Source organism: Carcharodon carcharias, chromosome 15, assembly GCF_017639515.1.
Source record: "Carcharodon carcharias isolate sCarCar2 chromosome 15, sCarCar2.pri, whole genome shotgun sequence".
In the NCBI taxonomy this organism is placed as follows: domain Eukaryota; kingdom Metazoa; phylum Chordata; class Chondrichthyes; order Lamniformes; family Lamnidae; genus Carcharodon; species Carcharodon carcharias.
Window position 1 is genome coordinate 69,484,311 of NC_054481.1, and position 17,443 is coordinate 69,501,753.

The following is a 17,443-nucleotide window of genomic DNA, read 5'->3' on the forward strand; positions in this document are numbered from 1 at the left end:
AAAAATTTGGTATGATTTTTGGAATTTTCTGTGGTAGATGTCTTCTGCAGGAGCTTCCAGGTTCAGTGATAGAAGGATAGAATCATAGAATAGTAAGGTACAGTACAGAAGGAGGTAGCTGGTCATCAAGGCTGCACAAGTGGTAGAGATCCTGATGGAGCAGATGAGTGTCTAGGCATATGTCTTCTTCCCTACAATTGGCAAGGGGATGTCCAGGCAGTTGCTGCACAAGGCCTGGAAGAGCTTTGCTGTGAATATCAATGCCAGACAATTCCCATGATAAGGGTGGAGTCCTGGATCGTCCCCATTCAGGAACATTGAGAATGATGTTTAACTATTTTGATCACTGACAATGAGACCTCACTTCCCCTCTCAGCACACCAAACATTTGCCTCACCTGTTCCACAGGCACCTCCTCCAATCGGATGAACATTGCACCATCTTTCCACATTACAAGAAACCGCCCACCCATTTCTGTTGCCCTCATAATAGGTATGGTAACACTGCCTTTACCTGGTAGCAAAGGGAAAGTGTTGCATATGAGCATCTCCTCATCCTGCTCACAACTGGATGCATTTAACTCTCATACACCTGTAAAACTGTTTGCAACAACTGCACATTAACTCTGTGAATGAGGGAGAGCAACCTCTAGAAGATGCATTGTCACTCGCTCCATCCATCCCATGCAGAAATCAACTCCCCAGGTATGAGATCCATAATGAATGAAATGGGTTCACACAGGGATACATCACTCAGCAGTAATGAGCAGGAGGACATGTTAGTGGAAAGGCCAGTTCAGCAAATGGCTTGCCTGAAGGCAAGCTTTAGTCCCAGCTCTGATGAAAAAGAAAAAGATGCAGACTTCAACGACTCAGTCTTTAGAAAGAAGATCTTCCATGTGTATCAGCAATTGCTTGATGCATTGGACTGCCTGCCTAACAGCTGTTGTATCATGTTGGAAAATATGGAGGAATCTGCTTCCATCTTGTGGGACAGTTTGGCACAAAGCATCTACACTCAGCAATCTACCTCTGCGGACAATGCATCTGGCACTTTGTCCAGGAATCTGTGTTAGCAGCACTAACATCTTTGATCAAAGCCAGAACTCATATCATTCAGGCTCTGGGTTCTGCCACCTGTATTGCTTTAGAAAAACTGTTGAACTGCATGGATAAGGTAACCATTTTCATCACAGTTCCTACACAGTGTTCTCTCCAGCAGATCAGTGAGAGTGCTGAGTCGCAACCCCTTGTAAGGGGCACTGGCACTGGCACTGACACAATGAGGGTGGTCCATGTTGCCCTCTCTCACAATGACAGCATTGGTGCCCCCTGCTATTACTTGAATAAATGTCATGGTGCCAGGAAGTCACCTGGACCTGGCAGCAGCCAAGGTGATGCAGTCTGCAACCAGACCCTCTTAGGTCTGGGCTTCTAAGGGAGCCAACCACACACATCCTCAGGAACTCAAGACTTCTCCAAAAATCTCACAGGGGAAGCATTAATGCTCTTCAGACCCCAGAAGAACTGAATACACCCCCTCCCATCCCAGGTACAAAATCCTGAAAGCCCTTCAATGGGATGGCCTTCCTCTCTACTTACCTCAACTAACTGCTCTATAGGGGAACCTACAGGGCTGTCCATCCCATCCAAATGTTAGGCTTTCTAGCAATGTTCATTGAACACTGGCAACTCACTGGTTATACTTAGATGAAGCCTGATCATAAAAATGACTTCACCTTCTCCCCATGTGATGGAGGAAGTATCGTAAAAATCTATTCATGTATTTTCCTCAAATGTTTCTCTCCTTCCTGCAATTTGCTGGCTACTTCTCCTACATACAAATATATGACATATGAACATATGAATTAGGAGCACGAGTAGGCCACTCGGCCCCTCAACCTGCTCTGTCATTCAATAAGATCATGACCGATCTATAGTAACATCCACTCCACATTCCTGCCTACATTCCACAGTCCATTACCTTTCAGCCCCTTGTTAATCAAGAATCTATCTAGCTCTGCCTTAAAAATATTCAAAGACTCTGCTTTCACTGTTTTTTGAGGAAAAGAGTTCCAAAGACTCACAACCGTCTGAGAGAAAAAATTTCTCCTCATCTCTGTCCTAAATGGACGAGCCTTTATTTTTAAACCGTGACCCCTTGTTTTAAATTCTCCCACAAGAGGAAATATCTTCTCCACATTCCCTCTGTCAAGACCCCTCAGGATTTTAAAGGTTTCAATCAAGTTGTCTCTTACTATTCTAAACTCCAGTGGATAACCTGTCCAAACTTTTCTCATAAGACAACCTGCTTATTCCTGGCATATTCCTAGTCTAGTAAACCTTCACTGAGCTGCTTCTAACACATTTACATCCTTCCTTAAGTAAGGAGACCAATACTGTACACAGTACTCCAGATGTGGTCTTACCAGTGCCCTGCATAACTGAAGCATAATCTCCCTACTTTTGTAGTCAATGCTCCACACAATAAACAATAACACATATTAGCTTTCCTAATTGCTTGTGGTACCTGCAAACTAGTCTTTTGTGATTTATGTGCCAGGACACCCAGATCCCTCTGCATCTCAGCGCTCTGCAACCTCTCACTGTTTAGATAATATATTTCTTTTTTATTCATCCAAAATGGACAATTTTATATTTGCGCACATTATACTCCATTTGTCAGATCTTCGCCCACTCACTTAACTTATCTATGTCACTTTGTAGCCTCCTTGCGTCCTCTTCACAACTTACTTTCCTACCTATCTTTGTGTCATCAGCAAATTTAGTAACCATACCTTCAGTCCCCTCATCCAAGTCATTTATACAAATTGTGAAAAGTTGAGGTCCAGGCACGGATCCCTGTGGCACACCACTCGTCACATCCCGCCAACCAGAAAAAGACCCATTTATGATGACCCTGTTTCCTGTTAGCTAGCCAATCTTCTGTCCATGACAATATATTACCACCTATACCCTGACTTTTTATTTTCTGCAATAAGCTTTGGTGTGGCACCTTATCAAATGTCTTCTGGAAATCTAAGTACAGTATGTCCACTGGTTCCCCTTTATCCACAGCGACTCCTTCAAAGAACTCCAAAAAATTGGTTAAACATGATTTCTCTTTCACAAAACCATGTTGACTCTGCCTGATTACCTTGAGTTTTTCTAAGTGCCCTGCTATAACATCCTTAATAATTGCTTCTAACATTTTCCTGATGAACGATGTTAAGCTAACTGGCCTGTAGTTTCCTACTTTCTGTCTCCTCCACTTTTTGAAGAAAGGAGTTCTATTCTTTAACACAATTACACACTGTCAAGTAATCTACTCAAAGAGCTTTGACAATTCCACTCAATAATAGGGGATGAAAAGTCTTATGATAGTTACCCAGGGTTGACATTGGCTGGACTGTTGACTTATACTTATACCACATTGTCAGAGAAAACTCGATAAGACTCTAACCCAGTAGAGCTTCATTTGTCAACAGCAGAATCCAAAACTGTGTCTGATTTGTACCATTTCTGATTTTCCCGATTGCAACTTACCCTTCATTTACATCTTAATAACCTACACACGACCATGTTGCAATTCATCCCCATGGTATACCAGGTCATCAAAATTCAGGATGCTGCCACTTTCTATTCCCAGCTCACCTTTGGGCTTTATTGTCCCCTCCAGTTCTGTGTAACTGCTTGGCGGCTGACCTGTAGGTACAAAGTACACAAAGGACCCCTCATGGAGATACCGATGAGATTTCTGCAGTTGAAGAGGTTAACATAAAAGTTGAACATTTGGACTTGTTGCTAAAGTTGTTGACAGAGGAAATTTCACTCCTGAAAATACTGGAGGCACAAGTCTCCAATTGGACATGTAATTATTTCGAACCAAGCAGAGCTAAGTATTACCTGCAGGGCCAGAAATAATGAGGAGACAGAATGTAGCACTGCCAGGATTGAAACTTGAACTGATGACTCTTTAAGCATTGCCATTTACTAATGCATCTGCTTGTGTACATCACAAAATGTCAAAACTGTCACACATCCTAAGAAAATAGTCGTAAAACTTCACTGAGGACAACTTGCCAAAATACCTTTTTGTTTTCAATTTAATAAATGTTTGAATCAAATGCTTTAATTGAACAGAATTATACATAGAACATTGTGCCTATGCAAGCTTTTTGAAAGAGCTATCCAGTTAGTTACACTCCTGTTCTTTTTCCCTATACTCCAGACAATTTATTTTCTTCAAGTATTTATCAAAATCCCTCTTGGAGCTTATCTTTGCTCCTAATTCTACCAGTATTTCAGGCACATCATTCCAGGTCATAACAACTCACTTTTTTGCTCACATCATTTCTTGATTTTTTTTGCCAATTAGCTTAAATCTGTATCCTCTGGTTACCAGCCATCAAACACTGGAAATAGTTTCTCCTTAGTTCAAAACTCTTCAAGATTTTGTACACCTCTATCAAATCTATCCATAAACTTCTCTGCTCTAAGGAAGTGAAGGCTGTCATCCCTAATACTATTCTAGTAAAACCCTTTGCATAGTCTCTATAACTTTAACATCTTTCCATAAGTGTGGTGCTCAGAATTAGCCACAATACTTCAGCTGGGGTCTAACCAGTGTTTATAAAAGTTTATCAAAGCCTCTTTGTTCTTGTACTCTATTCCTCTATTTATATAGCCAAATATTCTGTTTACCTTTTTAAACAGTCTTCTCAACATGTCCTGCCACCTTTAAAGAAACCTCTGCTCCCCATACCCATCCCTGTGTTCCTGCGCCCAATTTAAAATTGCACCATTACCGCTCCTCTTTCTTTCTACCAGAATTGGTCACTTGACACTTCTCTGTATTAATTTTCATTTGCCACATGTATGCCTACATCTTCTTAAAATCTGTTACTACCCTGTTCACTGCTTACTACATTTTCAAGTTTTGTGTCATTCGCAAACTTTGAAATTATGCCACCTAAGCTCAAATCCATGCATTGATACATATGAAAAAGACACATGGTCTGAAGTGGTGAGGTGTGAGTGACTGTCCTTGATATCAAGGTAGAATTTGACTGAGCATGGCATCATGGAGCGCTAGCAAAACTGATGTCAATAGGAATTAGAGGGAAAACTCTCCACTGGTTGGGGTCATACCTAGCACAAAAATGGCGGTGGGCATTGGGGACCAATTACCTCAACCCCAAGACATCATTACAACAGTAAAAACAAAAAATGCTGGAAAAACTCAGCAGCTCTGGTAGCACCTGTGGAGAGAGAAACAGAGTTAACATTTTGAGGCTGTATGACACTTCTTCAGAGCTCGAAAGAACATTTTCCATTTTTTAATCCATGTAGCCAATGCCCCTTTAATCCCATGGGCTTCCATTTTGCTAACAAATCTATGATTTGGTACTTTATCAAACAATTCTTGAAAGTCAGTGTACACAACGTTAAGCACACTACCCTCAACTACACTTACCATTAGTTCATCAAAGAATTCAATCAACAACCAAACACATTTTGCCTTTAATATTTAAAATGGATATTTTTTTCAAAATGGCAATTAATTTTGTCCTATATTGTCTCTGCAAGTCTCCCCAACATGAAAGTTAGGCTGACTGACATGTAGTTGCTGACTTTATCTCTCTTCCCTTTTTTGAACAGAGGAGTAAAATTTAGAACCCACCAGTCCTCTGTACCACTCCCATATCTAAGGAGGATTGGAAGATAGTGGCTAGAAACTCCATAAATTCAAGTCTCCATCTTTCCTTTCCTCATCAACCTAGGATGCATTCCATCTGGACCGATGACTTCTTTAATTTGAGACATGCCAAATTTTTAAGCACCCCCACTTTGTCTATTTTTATCCAACCCTATTTCTCTGCTGCCTCGTCCTTTCCTGTGACATGAGGGTATGTATGTGATTTAAGGTCACCAGTGTAATATAATTAGGTACATAATGATGTAGGTCCTTCATTCATGGCATTACTATTACATGCAGATTTATAGGGAACATGCATTACCTACTTTAATTTCCTAACCTGGTTAGAGTGTAGACGTTTGCCTAATAGAGCCAGTGATTGGTTAACTAGTTGTGAGCTGCCTCACTGATAGGGTTGGTGTCCAATTGAGATAAAAATCTGAATTGTTCAAAAGCCAGATGATTTAGACATATTCATACAGATTCAGTTTATGCATCACTGCTATGGCTCCATTCTCTATATTTGGGATTCTTCTAACCCCACAATTAACCAATCAAGCATTATGTCTTGTATTGATTCTCTTATATTGGAAGTGACTGTTACTCATTGCACAGTGTATACTTTATGAATAATAAAGTTGAAATCTACGTGCATGTTATGCTGTCCCAGGTTCTCAATCAAGTGGGTTTGAATTTTAACCATCCAAGCCTGAATTAGAATTATATTTCCATATTGCTATCTTCCTATTTGAGCCATTAGCTCTTTGCTTCTATCACCTCACAGCTTCCATTTACTATTTCCACTGGCAGTCAGGGTTGTCTCTATTAACAAATATTCCTGCTATGCAATGCTTCTAGAAATCTCTCCAAGAATTAGCTTGTGAAAAAAAAAGCTTTGCACTTTTTAAATTTACCCTGTCACTTGGGCTTGTGTTCAAGTCTGATCATCAAATTTATTGAGTGATGGCTATAATATTTTATTAGAATAGCCACCTATTTTTTTAGCTTTAGCTATTGAAGCAGTGTTCTGTGTTTATTAGTGATTGAGACCCAAGCTAATCTACTTTTAGTGAGGACTATTTGTGGTGATCAATTAGATCTAATGCTTAAATTGTTCTTGCCAAAATATTTTTTGTAAGGCACTGCCATATAATTTGTACTGAAAACAGATGGAATTGCAAACTTTGTGCTCCAAGGCAACATCAAAGCTCCTGGAATCCTATATTATATAAACAGAATTTGACCCATTCTGTCACCATACAGCAACCCTGTGGAACAACAGTTGGTTTAAATGCATATTTAACTGCAGAATGAACTTAATTGGAACAAGTGTTGAGTTCATATGTGTTCAACTAAAACTCCGAATTTGTACACTTCCTTCATTTAAATAGGGTGGTTGGACAGCCCATGCCTCATGTGCTGTTCATTTCCCTCTCGCCTGATGGGGCCATCAATATTGTCCTTTGCTAATGCCATTTAAAAGCAGCCAGCAGCACTTAAAGAGGAGGTGCACACTCCCTGGAGTCAACTGTGACATCTGGCAATGACAGGCAGAGCAAAAGCTAAAATTAGGGTAGATATTGGGCAAGTATCTGGCAACAACTGGCTGATGTGCATGCTCAGCAAGAAATAGCCTAAAGCTTGACTGCCCAATGAATATGTTCCCATTTTCCTGACCAATTTCTGTATTACTGCTCCTAAGCATCCAATTACATAATCAGCTGCTGTATCAGGTGTTCATCCCACAATCTCACAATGGATGCAGTAATCATCTGATACATCATTTGTTAACAGATTTCCCATGGATATGATCACAACAAAGGGTTGTTAGTCCAGCAACAATATACCCTCCATGTGATTCAGGCCCAATTGGCTTTAAACAATAAGGTTTAATATGCATTGACTAATAACAGTATTCTTCTTGCATAATTGTTTATAATTATTATATTAAGTAACAAGTAATTAATGCAACCTGTTTCCTCCACAAAGTCCAAGATGCTCAGAATTACACCCTTGTGAGCTACAGTTATAACAAATGACCTTCCCACTGTCCGGAAAGCTCTAACTTATGGAAGAAGCAGACACTCTTTTTATAAGTTTACTTGTTCTATACAAGGTAGGATCTGATGGGAAATTGGTCAACTAGTGGTCACTATTCTAACAGTGGTCATCTGATATAGTGATCAGCTGAATGAACATCTAATACCCAAACATTCGTTTGGAACATTTTTTTAAAGGATTCCAACTTGTGAAAGCCCCTGCCTGTAGCCAAGATTAATTACCTGCTCGCAAAACTCAGTTCATGCTGCTCTTAAACTAGCCACTACTGACTGAGAGAAGATCAACATGAAATAAACTTTGCACTGAATCTCCATCATTCCTTGTAGAGAAGCAATTTTAATTTATCCGGCACCTCCTCCTGATGGCCCAAATGTGTTGGGAAACAAGAGCATGATCACCTATGGCACAATCCTTCACCAAACTGTGTATTGTTTGCCTGGCATGATGTTCATGTAAGATAATTCTGTAGCCCACTAATTGCAGTGAGTTCATCTCCAATTTAGCTTTTGACAGTTGATTCATACCCGTGGCCTCTGATTCAGACACCCCACCATCACCTCAGGCTTTCTGTAATCTGGGTGCCATATTTAAAGTGTGCCGCTACACAGAGTATGCACTCTCTATGGAATTGGAAACTGCCAAAGGGAGATATTGGATCCAGTGCCCTTGGATTGTTGGGGCTAAAGGATCCAGGTTGCATGCTTGTTTCGGGGTGCCCGAGTTGGTACAGAGACAGCGAACATCTGGAGATCGTTGTTAGAATAAATACATGATGTTTATTTACAAACTAAACTTTACTGCTATTCTTATGAGCTCATAACATAAAACTCAGTCTTCACTCATCAGTGACTAACTCAAGACTCTCTCACATAGAGATAGCCCACACTACTCTGCTATTGGATGTTCCTCCCCTTTTACTAGAAAATACATTTTACAATTTTTCAATATATCAAGTTACTTACACAGATCAATTATTTACAAAGTCAGTCTCTCTAGGGGTTTCCTTATATGGGTAGAACATCTCAGGTTTGTAGCTTCTGAAGTTTATAAGGAACATATCTTTTTATTTCCATTGGACTGTTGTAAAGAACATATATTTTTATTTTCTGTTGGACTGTGGGTTAAGGTTTCAATGGCTGCAGCTTAAAAGACATGTCCACTGGAACAGGATGTGAGATATATACTATGTTGCAGTCCTGGAACAGAGTGTGCCATGAAAGACAGAATGGTGCAGGAAAGGAGTCCTGTACCAAGGGAGCTGCCTGGCAACAACATTTTAATTGGCTTCTGACCAGGTTTTATGTGAGAGCAGTGCAACGAAATAGCTCCTAGCCTGAAAGGAACAAGACCTAAAACCTCTTTTTCCTGTTTGTAGAAGATTCCAGTAATTCCACAATAATAGCTAGCTGACTTTTTCTTCTCCTATCTCTACGACCTGCTCTCTCTCTTTGAAAATCCTGTCAAGAGACAAAGGGGAAAATCACTGTTAGAAACATTGAAAAGGCAAGTGCTCAACCAGTGAACTAAATACTGAAAGTGCTAGAAACTCGTGTCAGCAACAAGAACTGAAAGGAATTTGGAAGACATTGATCAAATCAACCCATCGAATCCTGTACTCCAGAATTGGTGCTATTGAACTGTCTTATCCTACACTTCAGATTCATGTTTTTGTGTGCCTTGTATGTGTGTGTATAGGGATTTAAGAAGGGGTAGAGTTTAGTCTATAGAGTTAGAAATTAGCAGTTCGTATTTTTTTTTTTGCCACTGGTTAATGGCAGTTCATTCAATAGACAGTTATTTATTTATTAAGTTTACAAACCTGATGCTCATATTCTGTTAACCTAAATTAAACAGTTAGGTAGAATTGGGTCAATCTGGTGGTTTAGTCAAACTTTTCACATTTGTCACAGCTCAGGGAACAGTGGGGCTTGATATTACAGCGCACTATCCCCAGTGAGTCGTGACAAGTTTGCTTTGTAATCTCCCTTGTTGAAGTCATCTGAACATCTGGTTCTACAGCAGGTACCGGTAAATTTGTTTCTTTGACTCTTTCAGGTACAGTTGGCCCTTCAAATACATTTGTAATTGATTGATGGCTTTAAACAGGAAATGTTGATTCAGACTCGAATACTGTGGAATCACTTCTGGGTATTTGAGTTTTCCAGTTTTTATGTGATCCACAAGTCTTCTTATTATTCGATCTCCGACTTTCGTGTGGTAGGAAAGAGGACCCGTTATGGCACTTATTTCACTGAACAACCATGCTGATCCTTCGCTAAAATTTTTCATAAATATCTTCTCTCCTAGTTTAAACGTTCTGCCCTGCCTGTGACAATCATGGCCCATTTTCTGACTTTGCTGCTTTCTTTCTGCCATCACCCCAAGTTTGGCATGATTAGGCTAGTCTCGACCAGAGATGGTGCTTCATTAACAATTCACTTGTTGTCAAATGAAGGGTGGTTCTATAATGGGAAAGAAATCATTCTAATTTAGTCACTATTGAATCTCCAGAAAATTTCTTCATACAAGATTTGAATGTCTGAACTGCTCTCTCAGCAAGTCCGTTTAAAGAAGTGTGGTATGGAGATGTTTTCACATGAACAATACCCTTGAGGCTTGTAAATCAGTTGAATTCAACACATGTGAATGCTATTCCGCTGTCTGATACTAGCACTTTAGGTAACCCATTTATAGGGAAGCCTTGCCGTACCTTATCTATTGTCGCTGAAGATGTGGGTGACCTCACTTCGTATATGTCCATCCATTTTGAATGAGAGTCTATGATAAGGAGAAACATTGTTCCTATAAAAGAACAAAGAACAAAGGACAAAGAAAAGTACAGCACAGGAACAGGCTGTTCGGCCCTCCAAGCCTGTGCCGATCATATTGCCTGTCAAACTAAAACATTTTGCACTTCCGGGGTCTGTACCCCTCTATCCCCATCCTATTCATGTATTTGTCAAGCTGCCTCTTAAACATCACTTTCGTACCTGCTTCCACCACCTCATCTGGCAGCGAATTCCAGACACACACTACTCTCTGCGTAAAAAACTTGTCCCGCACATCTCCTCTAAAGTTTTCTCCTCTCACCTTAAATCTATGTCCTCTAGTAATTGACTCTTTCACCCTGGGAGAAAGCTTCTGACTATCTACTCTGTCCATGCCACTCATAATTTTGTAAACTTCTATCAAGTCACCCCTCAACCTCCGTCGCTCTAGTGAGAACAATCCGAGTTTCTCCAACCTCTCCTTATTGCTAATAACCTCCAGACCAGGCAGCATCCTGATAAACCTCCTCTGCACCCTCTCCAATGCCTCCATATCCTTCTGGTAATGTGGCGACCAGAATTGCACGCAATATTCCAAGTGTGGCCTAACCAAGGTTCTATACAGCTGCAGTATGTCTTCCCAGCTTTTATACTCAATAGCCCTGCCAATGAAGGCAAGTATGCCATATGCCTTCCTGACTACCTTATCCACCTGCGTTGCCACTTTCAGTGACCTGTGGACCTGTACACCCAGATCCCTCTGCCCGCCAATGCACTTAAGGGTTCTGCCATTTACTGTATAATTCCTACTCATATTAGACCTTCCAAAATGCATTACCTCGCATTTGTCCAGATTAAAATCCATCTGCCATTTCTCTGCCCAAGTCTCCAACCGATCTATATCCCGTTGTATCCTTTGACAATCCTCTTCACTATCTACAACTCCTCCAACCTTAGTGTCGCCTGCAAACTTACTAATTAGCCCAGTTAGATTTTCCTCCAAATCATTTACGTATACTACAAACAGCAAAGATCCTAGCACTGATCCCTGCGGAACACCACTAGTCACAGTTCTCCATTCAGAAAAGCACCCTTCCACTGCTACCCTCTGTCTTGTATGACCAAGCCAATTCTGTATCCAGCTTGCCAGCTCACCTCTGATCCCATGCAACTTTGCCTTCTGTACCAGTCTGCCATGAGGGACCTTGCAGGTAATTTTTGTACTTGTTGACAGTGCATACATCTCCTCACTAAGTTTCCTATCTCTTCATCCATTCTCAGCCACCACATACAGCTGTGTGCTATTGCCTTCATTTTGGAATTTCCAGGAAGTGCACTGTGAAGTTCAGATAATGATGGCTTTTGTCCTTTCGGAGGAACAGTCACATGAGCTCCCCACAATAAAATGCCTTCTTGGCTGGTTATTTCATATCTTTTCTGGAAATACGGTTTCATTTCATCAGACTCTTGTTTTTGTGACCAACTATAAAGAACTTGATTCTCACTTTGGATAAGACTGGTTCTCGGTCCATCCAATCCTTAATTTGTTTTGCACATACTGGTGATGAGTCTAGGATGTTCATCAACAACACCTATTCCTGAGGAATTGGAATATCTTCATCTTTTACCTGCAAGGGTAAACAACTGAGTGCATCAGTGTTTGCAATTTGACTTCCAGGCTATGAATAAAAATTTACTCATACGCTGCCAAGATCAACAGACATCTTTGTACTCTTGCAAAGGCAATAGGGAGTGTAGCCTTCTCTTTACTGAATAGTTCTAATTATGGCTTGTGGTCCATTATGACTGTAAAATGATGACCAAGTGCATATTGATGAAAATTTTTAACACTGAAAATGATTGCCAGGGGTTCTTTTTCAATTTAAGAGTACTTTTTCTCTGCAGTACTGAGTGTTCTTGACACATATCCTATAGGTTGTTCTGATCCATCATCTATACGATGGGAAAGCACTGCTCCCACTCCATAAAGTGATGCATCACATGTTAATATCAACCCTTTCTTTGGGTCAAAATGTACTAGAGGTGTAGCTGATTGTAACAACTGTTTCACTTTTGTGAAAGCTTCTTCTTGAGGTGTTTGCCATGTCTATGTCCAGTTTTTCTTGAGCAAGTAATACATTGGTGCCAGTTCTGTCGACAAATTAGGTAAAAAGTGTCCCTGGTAATTGATCATCCCAAAGAACGGTTTCAGTTCGGACATATTCCTTAGTGCTGGGGCTTCTCTAATGGCTTCCACTTTTTCTTCAACTGGATGTAGGTCTTGTGAATCCACCCTGTGACCCAGGTAAGTTACCCCTTATAGGGCTGTCTGCTTCTACCTCTATTATGCCTTGTTTTTGCTGCTAAGTTTTCCCTTTTAATTTGTCCGCGAACGGTGGCTGCTTCCCACTTCAGAACAAAGATCAGCACTTTTGTGCACATTTTGGTTGAAGCTCCCCACCCAACATGGAGGATGGCACTACTTTGTGCTCCTTGAATGGCTCCTGAGTCTCACACTGCACCTTCCATTGCAAGAGCAATTTCCAATGCCTTCTGAAAATCTAGATTTGATTCAGCTAACAATCTCCTCTGAATTGCATTTTTGTTTATTCCGCACACCAAGCGATCTCTAAGCATATCATTAATAGATGTACCAAATTCACAATATTCAGTTAATTGCTTCAGACTTGCCACATAACAAGCGACTGTCTACCTGCAGCTCTATTTCTTGAGTTAAATTTAAACAGTTGCATCGTTGCCGACGGCTTGGACTAGAGTTTCGCTAAATTATCAAAACTTTGAGTCTGGGGCATTGGGCACCAACAGATTCCTAATTTGTCCGTAAGTCTTACTCCCCCATGTGGACAGAAGGATCGCACACCTCTTCTCCTTCCCAGCAATGTGGCTCGCCCAGAAGAAGAACGAGGTGTTCAACATAATGAGACCAGTCGTCCAAGATTGGATCAAAAGGCTCTACTCTTCCAAATTGTGGCAGGCTCTGAGGGGATTGCTTCGACGCTCAGAAGGAAATTTCCTTTTACTTACGTCTACCGTGCGAGGTGCAGCCCGATTGGTTCTTCTGGATTCCTTTGGGCAGGATTTTCTGCTTGTCAGCACATAAAATGATGCGCAGTGACGTCGGGCGAGCGTCCCAATGTCACCGCGCGCAACCACGATATTTCACTGGGCGGGCGCACGATGAAGTTCGATGCGTGCCCACCATTAATTAGCGGGCTAGTTAAGGCCCTCAAATTGGCAATCGATGCCGATTTTCAGGCACCCATGCACTCTTCGGGTTGGTGCATGGAAGCAACGGGCAGGCGGGTAAGAGACTTTTTAATAAAACTCATCCATGGGTGGGATAAGAGGGCTCAGTGGGGTTGTCAATCTGGTCTGTGAATATTTATTGCAGGAAGCTTTTGAAACTTGCCTGTGTGATCTGTAGCAGTTCAGAATGAACTCCAGCAGCTTTCTGTGTACTTTGAACCTTCAGCTCAGGACTCTGTGGTCAGTAATCTTTATTGGGCCTGCAGCTTTCTGGAGGCCTCCCTTTAGCCTGGGTCTGGGTTCTGACATGTCCACTGGAGGCAGCTCCTCTGAGGTGGAAGGGAGGGCTAGAATGAGGAGGAGCCAAGGAGTACACAATCAGCCTCCAGGGGAGCCACCTTTGGGAGTACAGACGCAGAGCTAAGAGGTTGTCCAAGGTGGAAGGAGCTGTAGAAGCTGCCACCACCCTGCTGCCAGGGTATACAGACAGTGAAGCAGGTACCTCAACATGTCTGAGGTGCAGTGCTGAAGGGGGATCCAACTGTCAAAGGAGACAGTCAACTATATCTGTCAGATGATTGGCTCTGAGATCTCTCCTAAGTGTGTGGGTGGACACCCCATGCCAGCGGCACTGAAGCTCACAGTTGCCCTCAACTTCTATGCCTCTGGCTCCTTCCAGGGCTCGGTGGGTGATCTTTGTGAGTCTCCCAAACAGCTGTGCACACTCGTGTCAAGCAGGTTCCAGACGCTCTGTTCAGATGGGCATTGACCTTCATCTACTTCCTCTGGGACCAGGCAAGCCAGACACAGCGAGCCAGAGGCTTTGTGGCTATTGCTGGCTTCCCCCGTGTCCAGGGTGCTATAGACTGTACACATGTGGCCATCAAGGCACCAGCAGGTGAGCCCGGTGCCTCGTCAACAGGAAGGGCTTACACTCCATGAACGTGCAGATAGTGTGTGATCACAGGATGCAGATTTTACAAGTCTGTGCAAGGTACCCAGGCAGCTCCCAAAACGCCTACATCCTCAGACACTCCCAGGTGCTGGGGCTCTTCAGTGCTCCGGCTCAGCTTGATGGATGCTGAGTGACAAGGGCTATCCCCTCAGGAGGTGGCTCATAACGCCTCCTTGCTATCCAATATCAGAAGCTGAGCACTGGTGCAATAGGAGCCACGCCTTCTCAAGGACTGTGGTGGAGAGAACCATTGGTCTTCTCAAGATGCGCTTCCGATGCCTGGACTGTTCAGGGGGGGCACTCCAGTAGCCCCCAGATCATGTCTCGGTGATAGTGGTTCCATGCTGCGCTCTCCACAATCTTGCGCTGGAAAGGGGGGGCACAGTGGATGATGAAGACATTGACGCAGTGGCTGCGGCTGCACATGATGAGTCCAGCACTGGTTCTGAGGATGAGGAAGCACAGGGGAATGATGAGGAGCTAAACACTGACCCAGCACTACATCAAGGAGGCAGGGATACCCAGGAGACTTTAATCCAATGGGCCTTCAGCTAGCTCAACACAAATGGATCAGCAGGACCAGCCTTGCCTGGCGCTTGCGTACTCGGCACTTAAGTGCTACATCTGCCACTTCATCAGCTGCAACTAAGGGCTTTGGACATAAATTTCAATGCCCACTCAAACACTCATGACATGTATGTAAAACATACAAATGCAGAACAAAGGAGCTACGCTCAGCCATGGGAACACATCTGGTTTTAATTTTCACCAAGATAAGGTCACACAAAGTCAAACCAAAATGTTTATCAAGCATAAACAAATAATAATTCCCTAATCTAGGGCCAACACAAAAGCACCAGTGAGAAACCCGTATTGTGTCTAAGGTGCCTTATGCTTACGTTTACGGGTGTTACGTCTTGGTGCCGCCCCATCACTCGGAGTGGCTTCTGGGACAGCCTGCTGACTCTGCTGTCCTGTTGGCCTCAATGACCTTGGCGGCTGACCTCTGGCCCGTGGAGCCTGTGCTGGCCCCTCCTGGGAAGGAGCTGCCAGGTCCACAGCTGGCATCTCCCCAGTCGTCGCAGCCTCACCCAATGAAGCGGTCACTGGGAGAGGGCAGCAGTTGTTGCCCTCCTCCGGAGCGCCGTGAGAGGAGCCCACAGAAGTGGCAGGCAGCTGCTCCGCCAACGTGAGGTCGCCCTGCTCACCAAGCTGCAAAGCTTGAAGCCCACACCATTTCCCACTTTGACAATGACCAGCTGTGGCCACTAGCACTGTGAGGGCTTGCAGGTCCGAGCGTAACCTCAGGAGAAGCTGCTTGTTCTCCTGGAAGCCCCTCTCCACGAGAGTCACCACTCTCTCCATGGAGGAAGCATGACGCTCTGCCATAAGGTTCATTGCATCACTGATGTTCCACATGGACTCCTCCACCATGGACACCAAGCAAAGCATAGTCTCATGTATCACTCCAGATGCTCCCGCACACCCGCAGCTGCTGCTTTGTGGACGACACCAGATACACATCATCATGTATCGACTCAGCATGTGCCTGGTCCCTCCAACTGCTGGCGTCATCAACACTCTGTCTCTGCCAGCTCCTCCAGCGATTGTGAAGTGCCCTCTCCACTGTGCCTCAGCCAACGTTGCAATACCCATCGATATGCTGGTGCCAACCTCGCAGAAATGGTATGACGCAGGTGACAGTTGAGGGCCCTCAGTGGTGAGAGGGGGCATCTGTAATTGCTCCTGGTGGACAGGCTCTGATGATGCTGAAATGAACAACAAGGACAGTGGATCAGTTAGTGTCCACACAGTGACACACTTCATCCCTTTCCCCTTGGCTCATTATGCACTCAATCTTCCAGAACCTATGAAAACGAATATTGGCGGAGTGGCAAATAGTCAGGAGGAGACCCTAACATTACAGGCGGATATAGACAAGCTGGTCAGATGGCCTAAGGAATGCCAAATGGAATGTTATGTGGATAAGTGTGAGGTGATGCACTTGGGCAGGAGAAACAAGGTACGGGAATACACAAGGAATGGTAGGACCATGGGAAGTAAGGAGGATCAGAGGGACCTTGCTGGGCATGTTGACAGGCCCATTAAGGTAGTGGGACAGGTACATAAGGTGTTTAAGAAGGTAAAACCTATACTTGCCTTTATTAGTCGAGGAAAATAATATTGAAACAGGAAGATCATGTTGCAAGTGCAGAAAACACTGCCTAGGCCACAGCTATAGTTCTGCGTGCAGTTGTGAAATTGGCTTCACGGTGGGGATGTGATTGGAGTGAAGAGAGTGCAGAAGTCGCTGACCAGGATGCATGCTGGGCTGGAGAGTTTGACTTATGAGGAGACATAGCATGGACTGTGGTTATTTCCCCTGGAGCAGAGGAGATTGAGGGGTGACGTTATTGAGGTTTCTAACACTATGACGGGCATAGATAGGGTCGACAGAAAGGAACTTTTCCCCTTGGTGGAGGGATGAGTAACCTGGTGGCATTGATTTAAGGTAAGGGGCATGAGGTTGACAAGTGAGGTGATGAGCAACTTTTGCACACAGTAATGTGGGACGCACTGCCTGAAAGGGTGGTGGATATAGAAATCCTCCTAACATGTAATAAGTATTTGGATGTGCAGTTGCGATGCCATGGATACAAGGCCATGGGGATATTGGTCAGAAATGGGATAAGGC